This window comes from Barbus barbus (genome assembly GCF_936440315.1).
Source record: "Barbus barbus genome assembly, chromosome: 40".
NCBI lineage: Eukaryota > Metazoa > Chordata > Actinopteri > Cypriniformes > Cyprinidae > Barbus > Barbus barbus.
Window position 1 is genome coordinate 8,086,201 of NC_136718.1, and position 12,466 is coordinate 8,098,666.

A 12,466-nucleotide genomic window follows, 5' to 3' on the forward strand; every position below is an offset into this window, starting at 1 on the left:
GGGATCTCACAAAAACTGTCAAACATGCTTGATAATATTTCATTTTGAAACTAAAAGATATATTCAGTGTATAAATTATATTTCCTAAAGAATTAGGGGGAAAAAAAGTTGGATTTTAAAAAATACAGTTATTTTGAAAACTCCAACACATTCCTAAATTTTCATTAGACTATTATAAAACTTAATAATAATAATAATAAAATAATTTTTGTTAAAAACTATTTACATTTTTTATAAAATAATTAAATCGTTGTCATGCAAAAAAAAAAAAAAAAAAGTAATTTCACTTTATATATGATAAATTTACTGTGCTGAATTTATAACAAATAAATAAAAAGCAGAGGTGTGAATGAAAATAATTTAAAAAATAAATGGTAGGGACACATTGTAAATCACATCAGACTCTCTTATAAATGCTTTTAAATGCATAGTTGCCACAGATACACATGAGATGCCATTTAAAAGCAAAAAATGAAACTACAACAAAGGCTCTCAAGCATTTTTGTCAGCTTTAACATGAATTGTGTAGTTTCTGCACCATCAAACAGGAGTTTTCTTTACATGATAAGCTGGGAATGAGTATTTTAACACTGAAAAAACACCTCAGCTATATGAATTAGACCCAAAACTCTGTTGTGACAGCTAGGAAAAAAACGTTATTTCGCTCTTCGTTTGTTTATTTTCAGTGCAGCACACAGACATTGTCAGGTGTTTGGGGCATGAATATTAATTGTGTTTTGTGAAGTCCAAACTAATTGGTTATCCGAAAGATGGACTCTGGCAGGTGGCAGAGCCTTTTTCTTGATTCTAATCATTTTATATAGCTGGCTACATTTTTTAATGTAATTATGGTTAAGCAAAATAAACTCATCTACAATATAACATCCCCACAATGTTAATGTTATATATATCTTATTATATATATCTTAAAATAGGCTTAATTCTCTTAATCCAAAATATTATTTACTATTTTTTTCTTTTGATTTTGGGCGAAATATGACCTGAACATGTTTTTCAAAAGATTCACTTTACTCCACATTTCTTTCTGAACTAGTAATAGGGGACGTTGCTGGCGGGGCGATCTAAGCATCTGGGGAAATAAGTCTCGCTGAGACTCCTGGGGTGGCTGCTATTCCTGGTGGACACAGTGAAAAAGAGCTCTATCTTTCTCTCTCTCCCTCTCCTCCACACTCTCGCTGCTATAATGGCCTTAACTACTGCCAAGAATACTATGCTCACTATCACACCCTAAAGGGGTCTCTCTCTCTCTCTCTCTCTCTCTCTCTCAGACACACACACACCTGCAGCCAAGGCTCAAAGGATTCAAGTGGATTGTTTACAAAGACCCAGTTGCTGCAGGGTTGTGCAAAGTCTACATACTCAAAATAAATCACCCAGACACTTAGAAGAAGAGACAGACAGAAAGAAGGGCTTCTTCATGGTGCCTATACTAAAAAGTTACAGAAATACTTAAGTAATAAATAGCGTTTTCAAAAAATTTAAATGTAATAATTTGGCATCATTAAAGAAAAAGACTGTTTGGAAAAATAATATAATATAAAATCCTTTGTCTTGTGCTCCAAAAAATGTAATGACAAAAACAAAATCCACAAAAAAAAAAAAAAAATCTATCTATCTATCTATCTATCTATCTATCTATCTATCTATCTATCTATCTATCTATCTATCTATCTATCTATCTATCTATATATATATATATATATATATAGTTTGGCTTAGGCAATTAGCTTTATAATAAAACTAACACATAGTATGCCCTTTATTTATTTTAGGTGTGCATGTGAGATAGACGACAGGTTGTCCGGTTGTGAACTCTAAGTGATCCACTCAATCCCCCCAGCAGCCCCTCTGCCTCTGGTCACGGGCCGTGGCGTTACTGTGGAGACAGGCCATGTATATGATGGATGATTAGTTTCCTCCCATGTTGCCCCTGCACGATGCTGCTACTATGATAAATGGTACCCTAGGTAACAAATCTCTACACGTCCTTATGGCAGCGGACCACGGAAAAATACAAACAGCACTGCGGGATGGGTCATGGCCCCTCCTCTCATCTCACACACTCAAACATACAGGAAACCACACACACACACCAATAAATAACTGCAGGACACTTGCTGAAGCCAATTTAAATAAAGAAGCCCAGTGCTTTGTCTGCAAACACAAAATAGTGCTGTGCTGACCAATTGGCCCCCATCTTTACACAGATCTTCAACAGATCTCTGGAGTTCCCTGCTGCATCAAACGCTCCACCATCGTTCCCGTCCCCAAAAAGCCCAAAATCACTGGACTTAATGACTACAGACCTGTCACACTCACGTCTGTGGTCATGAAGTCACTTGAGAGACTGGTCCTGGCCTACCTGAAGGACATCAGTAGACCCTTGCTGGATCCTCTTCAGTTTGCCTATAGAGCAAACAGGTCTGTGGATGACGCTGTCAATATGGGACTGCATTACATCCTGCAACACCTCGACAAACCTGGGAATTATGCAAGGATCTTATTTGTGGACTTCAGCTCGGCCTTCAATACTATCATACCTGACCTTCTCTCAGACAAACTGAGACAGCTCTCTGTGCCCTCCTCCATCTGTCAGTGGATCACCAGCTTCCTGACAGACAGGCAGCAGCTAGTGAGGCTGGGCAAACTCACATCCAGGACTCTCACCATCAGCACTGGCGCCCCTCAGGGTTGCGTTCTCTCCCCACTGCTCTTCTCCCTCTACACGAATGATTGCACATCAAAGGACCCCTCTGTCAAGCTCCTGAAGTTTGCGGACGACACTACAGTCATAGGCCTCATCAAGGACGGTGACGAATCTGCTTACAGACAGGAAGTTGAGCAGCTGGCTGTCTGGTGCAGTCTTAACAACCTGGAGCTTAACACGCTCAAAACACCATCTCCCAGGACCTGAAGTGGGACAATCACATTGACTCTATTGCGAAAAAGGCCCAGCAGAGGCTGTATTTCCTCCGCCAGCTAAGGAAGTTCAACCTGCCTCAGGAGCTGCTGAAACAGTTCTACTCTGCAATCATCGAGTCTGTCCTATGTTCTTCTATAACTGTTTGGTTTGACATCAGAAGACTACAACAGACAGTTAGGACTGCTGAGAGGATTATCAGTGCCCCTCTGCCCAGCCTCCAAGAACTTTACACCTCCAGAGTGAGGAAAAGGGCTAAGAAAGTCACTCTGGACCCCTCACACCCAGCTCACTCTCTCTTTCTACAGTTGCCCTCTGGCCGGTGCTACAGATCACTGAGCACCAGAACAGCCAGACACAAGAACAGTTTTTTCCCCCAGGCCGTATCCCACCTGAACAACACATAACACACCTTGGTACTGTACATCTGTAAATAACTCATCAAACCTTCATCTGTACATAGGACACATGCACATTCACAGTTCTGTCTATGGTCATGTCTCTTTTCTGTATATTTTTATTCTTTATCACTATTGTTATTCTTAATTATTGTATATTCTCTTCATTAGTGTTCTTTATCACCTTAATTATATGTTGTCTGCACTATGTTTGTACTTTCTGTACTGGAAGCTCCTAACACCAAGACAAATTCCTTGTGTGTGCAAACACACTTGGCAATAAAGCTCTTTCTGATTCTGATTCTGATTCAGAAATTAATAAATCAACCACAAAACCGAAAGCTTTTGTCGCTCTATTAATTAAGTTCTCCTAAAAACATGCACACTGTTCATCCCACATCCTCCCACATCTCGCCTTTTGCTGACACACACTCAAGGAGTGCTATTTCTAATGAAGTTTTCTCCAAAAAATAACCTTTAGAAATAGAATGATGGATTAGCACTGGCTCTCTACAGGGATTTTCAAGATTACACGTGCATTATTATTTTTTCAGAGTGTTAGACTGGGTACCGCTGTCCACAGAACACGTGCCCAATTAAGAAAGAAGAATGACCTTATTAGAAAACAGGAGTCCATCCGCCAGTAACTGCGGCAGAGAGTTTGACTGACAGCTCAAACTCATTCCTACAGACACTTTACCAGCTTTAAAGAGCTGCGGCACATCTGATGTGGAGGTGGACGGCAGACGAACAACAAGAACTTTCCTTGTGACTCTTTTTTTTTTTTTTTTACAAAAGAGAAGGATTGACACCAAAAGAAAACAAGTAGAGTGACTCATGTCTCTGAAGGAGTTATTTTTACCTTCCAAACCAGGCGAAAGCAAATAAAAAGAAACAACGTGGAAACATGTTTGTAATATGGCAGATATGGAAGTTATTTGCAGTTGTTAGGGGGAAATTATTTGTACAGGTAGCACAAAAACAGCTACAAATGGCCCATTCAGACCAGTTTGGTCTTAAACCAAACCAAGTTTTTTTTTCATTTTGCAGTACAAGACAAGACAATTTATTACTGAAGTTAAAACAGGCGCTGTGTAATTATGTTGTTAAACATTGATTGTGGTCTGTGGTTGGTGCATGTCGAGTTGTGATGCTCATGCAAGCAAAAAGAGATCAATTCTGGCTTCATTTACTGTCACTCTTAAATGTAAAGCTGTAAAATAACAAAATTAAACATAAAATAAAATTATTCTAGATTCTAAACTCATTTATACAGTAGTAGTCAAACTATTTTTAAAAAATAAAATGAAAAGTTGTAAAATAATGAAATTAAACAAACAAAAATAAAATTAGTCTAAAGAGAAACTATTTTTAAAAAATAAAATAAAAAGCTGTAACATAATAAAATCAAAATTAGTATATAGAGAAACAGTAGTAGTCGTACAGTAGTATGTTTATACAGTAGTAGTCAAACTATTTAAAAAATACAATAAAAAATCCAAGAGAAAAACTTCAAACTATTTTAATAAAAAATACAAAATTTTAGAAATAAAAATAGTCTAGACAGAAACCCACTTACACTGTATCCAGTAAAAATGTTTACAAAATAATAAAACTATTATTTTCCTCCCAAGCAGTGGAGTCATTCAGATTCCTGGGAGCCACCATCTCCCAGGACCTGAAGTGGGACAATCACATTGACTCTATTGCGAAAAAGGCCCAGCAGAGGCTGTATTTCCTCCGCCAGCTAAGGAAGTTCAACCTGCCTCAGGAGCTGCTGAAACAGTTCTACTCTGCAATCATCGAGTAAAATTGTAAAATTTTAAAAAATTTTAAAACAGTAAAAATGTTTACAAAATAATAAAACTAGTCTAAAGAGAATCCCTTGTACTGTACAACCAAACATTTTAAGACAGACAGACAGACAGACTATTAAACTATTATTATTTAATTGTTATACAAACTATTTTTAAAATAAAAAATTAATTCAAAATTAAATTCAATTGAAATTCAGAGTGAAAAAGACTTCAAACTACATATGAACATAGTTTGTTGCAAAGACAAGTGAAATGCTGCTGTTATTTATGAGTTTAATCAGAAGGGTGGCTCCATATTTGTCATATTTTTAACCACCAATAATCATGATAAAAACACTTTATTGGGCAATAGGAGTTTAGATGACGCGAGTAGCCACCAATTAAACTGACTGTGCAGATGTAGGCCTCATGAATGTTAACTCTTCAGGTCACTGCAGTTTGAACATATTATTGTGAATTAAATTTACAACTTCTCTGATAACACTTCTCTGCGGGTTAGAAGGTTAAGATGCATCTTTTGGGAGTCCCTTTTCACCAAACCTGCTTAGTGTGACTGAAAATGGGATTATAGCGCATGTAAACTTGATATGAAGTTGGTAAGCCAGCCACCACTCACCACAGAAGTGGCACTGAGAAATGTACAGTAACCTCACAGAGACGGACGAAACAAAATGAAACAAAACAGAGTGAGGGGCAGATTGAACCTGATGTTCCATTAGCACAGCCTGCTGGGAAATCAGGATGCCTGCTTTCTAGAGCATGTCTCATCCCTAGAGACCGTGTGTGCCTATGTGTGTGTGTGTGTTTGAAGGAAACCTTGGGAGACAAAACAGAATGTATCTCTTTCTCACCCATTCCCTCTATCCTCTACTCCTCTAACCTCTGATGTCTTGTTCTACTCCTCTTCATATTCGGAGACACCGCACACACATAAACACACACATGCTGTACTGTTCCTGGCTGGCCTCTCATGACTGCAACCGTGGGACAGCTGGAAAGATTGAAACCATATGCACATTGCGTGAGCGTGAGTGTGGGTGTGTATGAGCCGGAGAGAGGAGATCTTTATCAGAGGAATCTTTGTGGAATACGTCCTCATCTTTTTGCCGGGTGGGTGTGGGAGAGAGAGAGTGTGGGAGGAATAAACAGAATCGATCCAAGTGCTCACAGAAAGCCTAGGATTCAATCATAGGTGAAAGTTCCCTGACCTCCGGGTCAGGCAGAAAGACGTTTAAAACCAGCATGTAAGCGTTCTGCGTGTGACTGGTACTGTTCCGATAGCGGCACACTAACAGTTCAAAGTTTGGACACACTTGACTGATTCAGACCAGCCAACCTTGGGAAAATAATCTGAGTATCACAGCAGTGCAAGACTTAGTTCACTCTCATTCACAAGTTGTTTTTCCTAACATCAGCTTTAACTGTCATTGGCAGCTTTCACATGAATGGACAGTAGTCAAAATAACAGAGTGAACAACAATATGAAATAAAAATACTAATAAAATACTGATATTTAATTTCTTTGCTTTCAAAAACACAGCTTTAATTTTGGTAGGAAAATTCGAAATCCATATGCCTTATTTACATGTGACACAACAAGAGATATTTAGCAGAATATCCAAGCTGCTCTTTTCCATTTAACAACAGTGAATGCTGACCACAGCTGATCTGAATCCACTTCCATTACACCTTTGAAAAAATTATTTTAATTACACATTTCTAATTAATTTTGTACACTATTACGATCAAGTGTATGTTTGTGTTTTCGTTGTTGTCTTCCATCAGATTTTGAAAAAATGTGTAGGTGTGTCCAAACTTTGACTAGTGTTCTATATGTATGTGTGTGTTTGTATTCATGTGAGGTTATTCTTTGTCTGAACATTGTGTGTGTGTGTGTGTGTGTGTGTGTGTGTGTGTGTGTGTCTATGAGGCAGAAGTAATGAAGCATTTGTGTGTTTTCAGTGAGAGTTGATCTACCATACAAAAAGGTCATCCTGTGTGTGTGTTTCTGTTGTACCCCCACAGAGCTCTGACCCCGTGCCCCACTTTTATTTAATTCCTATACTGTATTATTGAGTAATTTCTGTTTTTCCTTTTGCATCAACGATTCTATGCTATGATCTATGCTATTGCTATGTATCATCATAACACACTCTCCTTCACTCACACACACAAAATATCGTGGTGTTTTTTGGGGGGTTTTTTGGACATGTTATAAAATAATATGCTTCTGGACATGTACCCTGTTAATAGCAGCATTCTGCAAAGTACAAAGTTAGTGCATATGAACATGGTAATGTGTCTGTGACTGTAAATACATTTATAATGTTACAAAAGATCTCTTTCCAATTAATTTCTATTTTAGTCATCAAAAAAAAAAAAAAAAACAGGTCCCACTAAAACATTAATCAGCACACCTCTTTTCGTGTTGCTTTTCAACATTAATAATAATATCAATATGTTTCTTGAGAGCAAATCAGCATATTATGATTTCTGAAGGATCATGTGACACTGAAGACTGGAGTAATGATGCTGAAAATTCAGTTTTGCATCACAGGAATAAATTACATTTGAAAATATATTCAAATCGAAAACAGGTATTTTAAATTGTAATATTTACATTTTACTGTATTTTTGATTAAATAAATGCACTCTTGCTGAGCATAAGAGACTTCTTTCTAAAACATAAAAAAAAAAATTACCGACCCCAAATTTTTGAACAGTATATCATTCATTTATTGTGACACTGGGGTTGATGCAGTATATTGTATCTAATGTAATAAAATTAAAAAAATTTTTTATACTTTTAAGGCCAATGCGTATTATAGCATCACCACAGTAGTATACTGACACTATACCATGTTTCCACGACAGCACTTTTAAAGTCATCTTCCACAATATGCTTTTGTTTCTGTTCAGTATAAAGAATGATCAACATGTTCAATACAGCTGCCAGGGTCTAATACAAGAGGGCAGCTTTTTTGAATAAGACAATTTCTCATCATGACAACTTGGCCATGTGCCCGTGTCATTTCTCTAACATCCTGTCACTCACCTACCAGTCCAGAGTACCAGGCTTTCGGCTCTTCTAGTTGACTTTTTGTTCTGCAAAACAAGCAAACAGGGAAAAAGTCACATCTACTGCACAAAACCCAACTTATTGCATCAAACTCTCAATTTCACTTTCATTTGGTGCCTCTTTCAATGGCGGCAATTGATTTCTCTGTTATGTGAGCTTGAAACGTATTTGCTTCTAAAGACATTGTCAAAAAAAAAAAAAGCTACGGGCCACATTTAATTCCTAGTCAAAAGACTTTTATGTGCTCCTCTCTCCCTTTTATCAGTCTCACATTCTCTCTCTCACCTTCCCCTCCTTTTGCACTTATTTTCTTTGTGTCTGAAGTGAAGTCTGACCAGAATACTGATGTCATGGATTTGTGCAGTGCATTTGGACACACAGAATGACTTTCTGGCCTCTTTTTTCCCACCGCATTGTCAGCTCCTACTGCGCTCGGAGGCCGCTGAGAGAAAGCAGGTCCAATTACCAGAGCAGGGGGGCTTAGTGAGCGCCACACCACAAAAATACACACAAACACACACACACACATGCACGCAAAACAGAGCGCGACAAGTTTATTCAGACGAAGCGGCCAGAAACTAGACTCGGCAATCAGGATGAAAGCTTAAAGAGACCTCAGCGAGGGAGGTTAAGTTATTTAGCATGATGGCTAATGACAGTGTGGGAACGGCTATAGGAATGTATGAGGAGAAAAAGGGAGGGAGGAGATATCCGATCAAATGGAATCAGCGCTCCATCAATCACTCTGATTAAGATGTCAAGCTGTCAATCATGAGGATTAAGCTGAGGGGGCTCATGCATATTCATCAACAAATTTAGGGTGGGATGTGAATATGTTAAGCTGTATTACAGAAGAGCTGAGAGTGAAAGAGGAAGAGAGGTAATTAGTGGCCTACCATTCACCTCAGACAAAAGCAGGGTTGAAATGGGGTTCTATTCAGACTCAAGAAGCTAGTTGTTGAGATGTAGACGCGTTTGTGCGCTATTCTGAACTGTGTGAAATTTGGTAAATAAAATGTATTCGAGTCGAAATCAGTCGAAAAAGTACTGTGACGTCAGAGCTGTGGTGTAGGGGATGGCGAGCCGTGGTGATGCTGTGGATTAAACATGGTAGAGCGTGGCATGCAACTGATCCTGAGCGCATTACTAAAAATCCTCTATTAATTTCCTGTCACTCTCCATGTATTGAACTACAAAGAGGGGTGTGATTCAGGGTGTAGCAGCTAAAGTGCTTTGAGTGGTTGCAAGGTGAAGTCAGGAAAAGCTCAACCCCAAGTTTTTATGACAGGGATTTTCAAAGTATTTGATCCCAAGGACCCCTAAATATCTTATTGCAAGGGCCCCTTTCTGAAATATAAAAGCAGCTAAATATTTTCATGCAAAAAGTTTGTGTAATATTATAAACAATTGCCTTTTTTATTGTCAAATACTTGATTGAAGCCTAACACATTATTTAAAAAATAATAAATAAATACATAAAATTCAGTATTAAAATCAAAATTGTTAGATGTGTTACAAATTATAATATGTGCTAATTTTGACAGCTGCAAAAATGCTGTTTGCAAAATCTTTTTTTTTTAATTATTATTATTATTATTATGCAACTTTAAATGCAGACCTTGAGCCAAAAACTCGTCCCCAAACAGCAATGACACCCCCTTCTTTAGAACAGAAAAAAGCACTTCCAAAACTGTGGCAACAAAGATGAAAACATAGTTTATGTATTAAAAATTGTATTTCAATCTCTGTTGAAACAGTTTTGAAAGTGTCTAAAATGACTGTACCCATATGTACAAGTCATTGGTGTTTGGTGATGAGTTTTTGGCTCAAGGTCTGCATATAAAGTCACACCAGAGGTGTTCAGTTGGGATCAGGACTTGGCTTTCTGCAGACCAGTCAAGTTCTTCCACACTGACTCAATCAATCATGTCTTTTTGAACCGTGTCTTATACACAGAGACACTGTCATGTTAGAATAGAAAAGGGTCCTGTCCAAACTTTTGCTATAAAATTAGAAGCACACAATTCCCTAGAATATCATTATATGCTTAAACATTAAACTTTGTAAGTAGTCAAACCTGTTCATTAGAAGGGGGTGACCCAATACTTTTGGCAATATACTGTACCTTTAACCCAAAGTATAAGCAAAACTAATCCCAATACGTGTCTTATTAAAGCATAAAAAGTCAAATGTTTTCATATGAAAGAACACTGGAAAAAGCTTTCGACTGTCTGAACCAATCAGGTCAACCACTTAGTGAGAGTCTTTGTAAGAAGTGTGTTTCTCTGCAGCAGTGAGACATGTTAAGGTGACATTGACAGGAGGTACACGCTCAGCCGTCATTCAACATCCTTCCCTTCAGCCATGAGCCCACACTGACCCTCTCTCCTCTTCATCGTTACACATCTCTCTCTCTGTCACTCCATCACACTCTTCTCTAATCCTCCACTCATTCTCTCTTCCCTATTAGGTTTTCCACCATACATAATCCCCCCTTTCTTTTTCTTTCCTCTGTTGTGTTACTTTGGCTTTTCTCCTCCTCTGCTCCCTCTCGTCTCTCGCTCTGTATTTGTCAGCATGTTGAAAAGAGCCCCACACTGAGAGGAAGTTAGCCACCGTAGATTAAACGAAACCCCATCAAGTAGAAAGCAGACACCAAACACCCAATGCAATATTAAAAGGCTGCACACAAGGGAGTGTGTGTGTGTGCGTGAGTCACTCTCTTCAGTCATTCTTCAGCTTTCTTCTCTGACTAATGTAAATCAATGATGTAAAATGGCTGCTTCCCTCACTACAGCTTCAGTGACAGCAAACAGGCCCAACCACAGACCTGCTGTCGCCAAGGTGATGGATAGGTGAGAGAAAACTGATATAGAGGCGGCTTTCATCGCCCTCTCTGTCTGTCTGTCACCCTTTTCCATGCATCATGATTTCTCTCCTCTTTTTCTTCATCTTCCATTCTATTTTTGTGACCTACGTCTGCAATGGTGTATTTGAGGAAAATCACACCTAGCGGAAATGTGATATAACAACCTGAGGAAGATGTAAACCGTAATGACAGAATTTAGACTGGATTACAGGTAAAATGCATAAACATGGTGGACTTTGCTCTGTTATCTGCTATTCCAATTCTAAAACACAAAACAAAACAAATGCAAAGCAAAGCAAAATCTAAAAAAAAAAACAAACACAAACGCAAAACAAAAAAGAAAAACAAAGCTAAACAAAAAAAATCACAAAGGCAAAGCAAAACAAATGAAAAAACAGAGCAAAAACAAAACAAGCAAAGCATAACATAAAAGCAAAGAAAAAAACTAAACAAAAAATGCAAAGCAAACCAAGACAAAGCAAAGTAAAATGCATAAGAGCAAAACAAAACACTACATGCAAACATGGTACAGTCTCAATACTGATAGCATTTGAGTGTTTTGTCAAAAAACATCACAACCATCATAAATGGAAAAAAGTACAATAAGATCAAAGTTTTTGAGCAGTTAAGAACTCCATTTATTTATTTGATTTTACAAGTTTTTTTATTTTTCCTGTAGCTCAAATAGTAGAGCATGGCGCTAGCAACGCCAAGGTCATGGGTTCGATTCCCAGGGAAAGCAAGAGCTGATAAAATGTAAAAACTGTAACTTGAATGCAATGTAAGTCGCTTTGAATAAAAGCGTCTGCTAAATGCATAAATATAAATATTTGCTTTGGTACTATTTTCACAAGCAACTGTTACATTTTCAAAACTCTTAGTACTAATATCATAACAGATCATTAAAAAGGGACGTTTTTTCAAACATTTTACATTCAACAGCGTATTTTGAATTGTCTTATTACAATACACACACAAATAATTATTTCATCTATATAAATGTTTCATTCACAGTAACTGCCTTTCATAAAGCCCTTACTATCAAACTTTTCATTTGCATGTCTTCTCATTCAGTTTAATACATTTGTCTATTATTTAATCTAACTCATCTTAATGGTTAATCAGTGAATCATTTGGTGCATCTATAGATATCTATAGATATAGATTCAACAGTTTCTAAAGAACTTGTTTGCAATTCAGGGATAACCAAATGTAATTATTTTTTTGCACTATAAGTGATTTATCTTAGATGATAACCACTGTTGTGTGTGTGTGTGTGTGTGTGTGTGTGTGTGTGTCTAACCACATTTTGGGGACAAATTGGTACCCAGAAGTGAGCAAAACCTGACAAAATCACCAAAA

At 37.6% G+C, this 12,466-nt stretch overlaps 1 protein-coding gene across 6 annotated transcripts in view; it reads right to left on the bottom strand.

Moving 5' to 3' along the window:
- The window catches only part of LOC306859647 (extracellular sulfatase Sulf-2-like), a 146,773-nt gene that overhangs the window by 111,972 nt on the left and 22,335 nt on the right, over window positions 1-12,466 (bottom strand). For 3 of the 6 annotated variants that reach the window (XM_079400774.1, XM_079400771.1, XM_079400777.1), the window contains exon 2: window positions 8,212-8,261. The gene's annotated coding sequence lies outside the window, so the exon portion shown is untranslated. The remainder of the gene's footprint in view (window positions 1-8,211; window positions 8,262-12,466) is intronic. The other 3 variants (XM_079400776.1, XM_079400778.1, XM_079400773.1) reach the window with 1 other exon arrangement.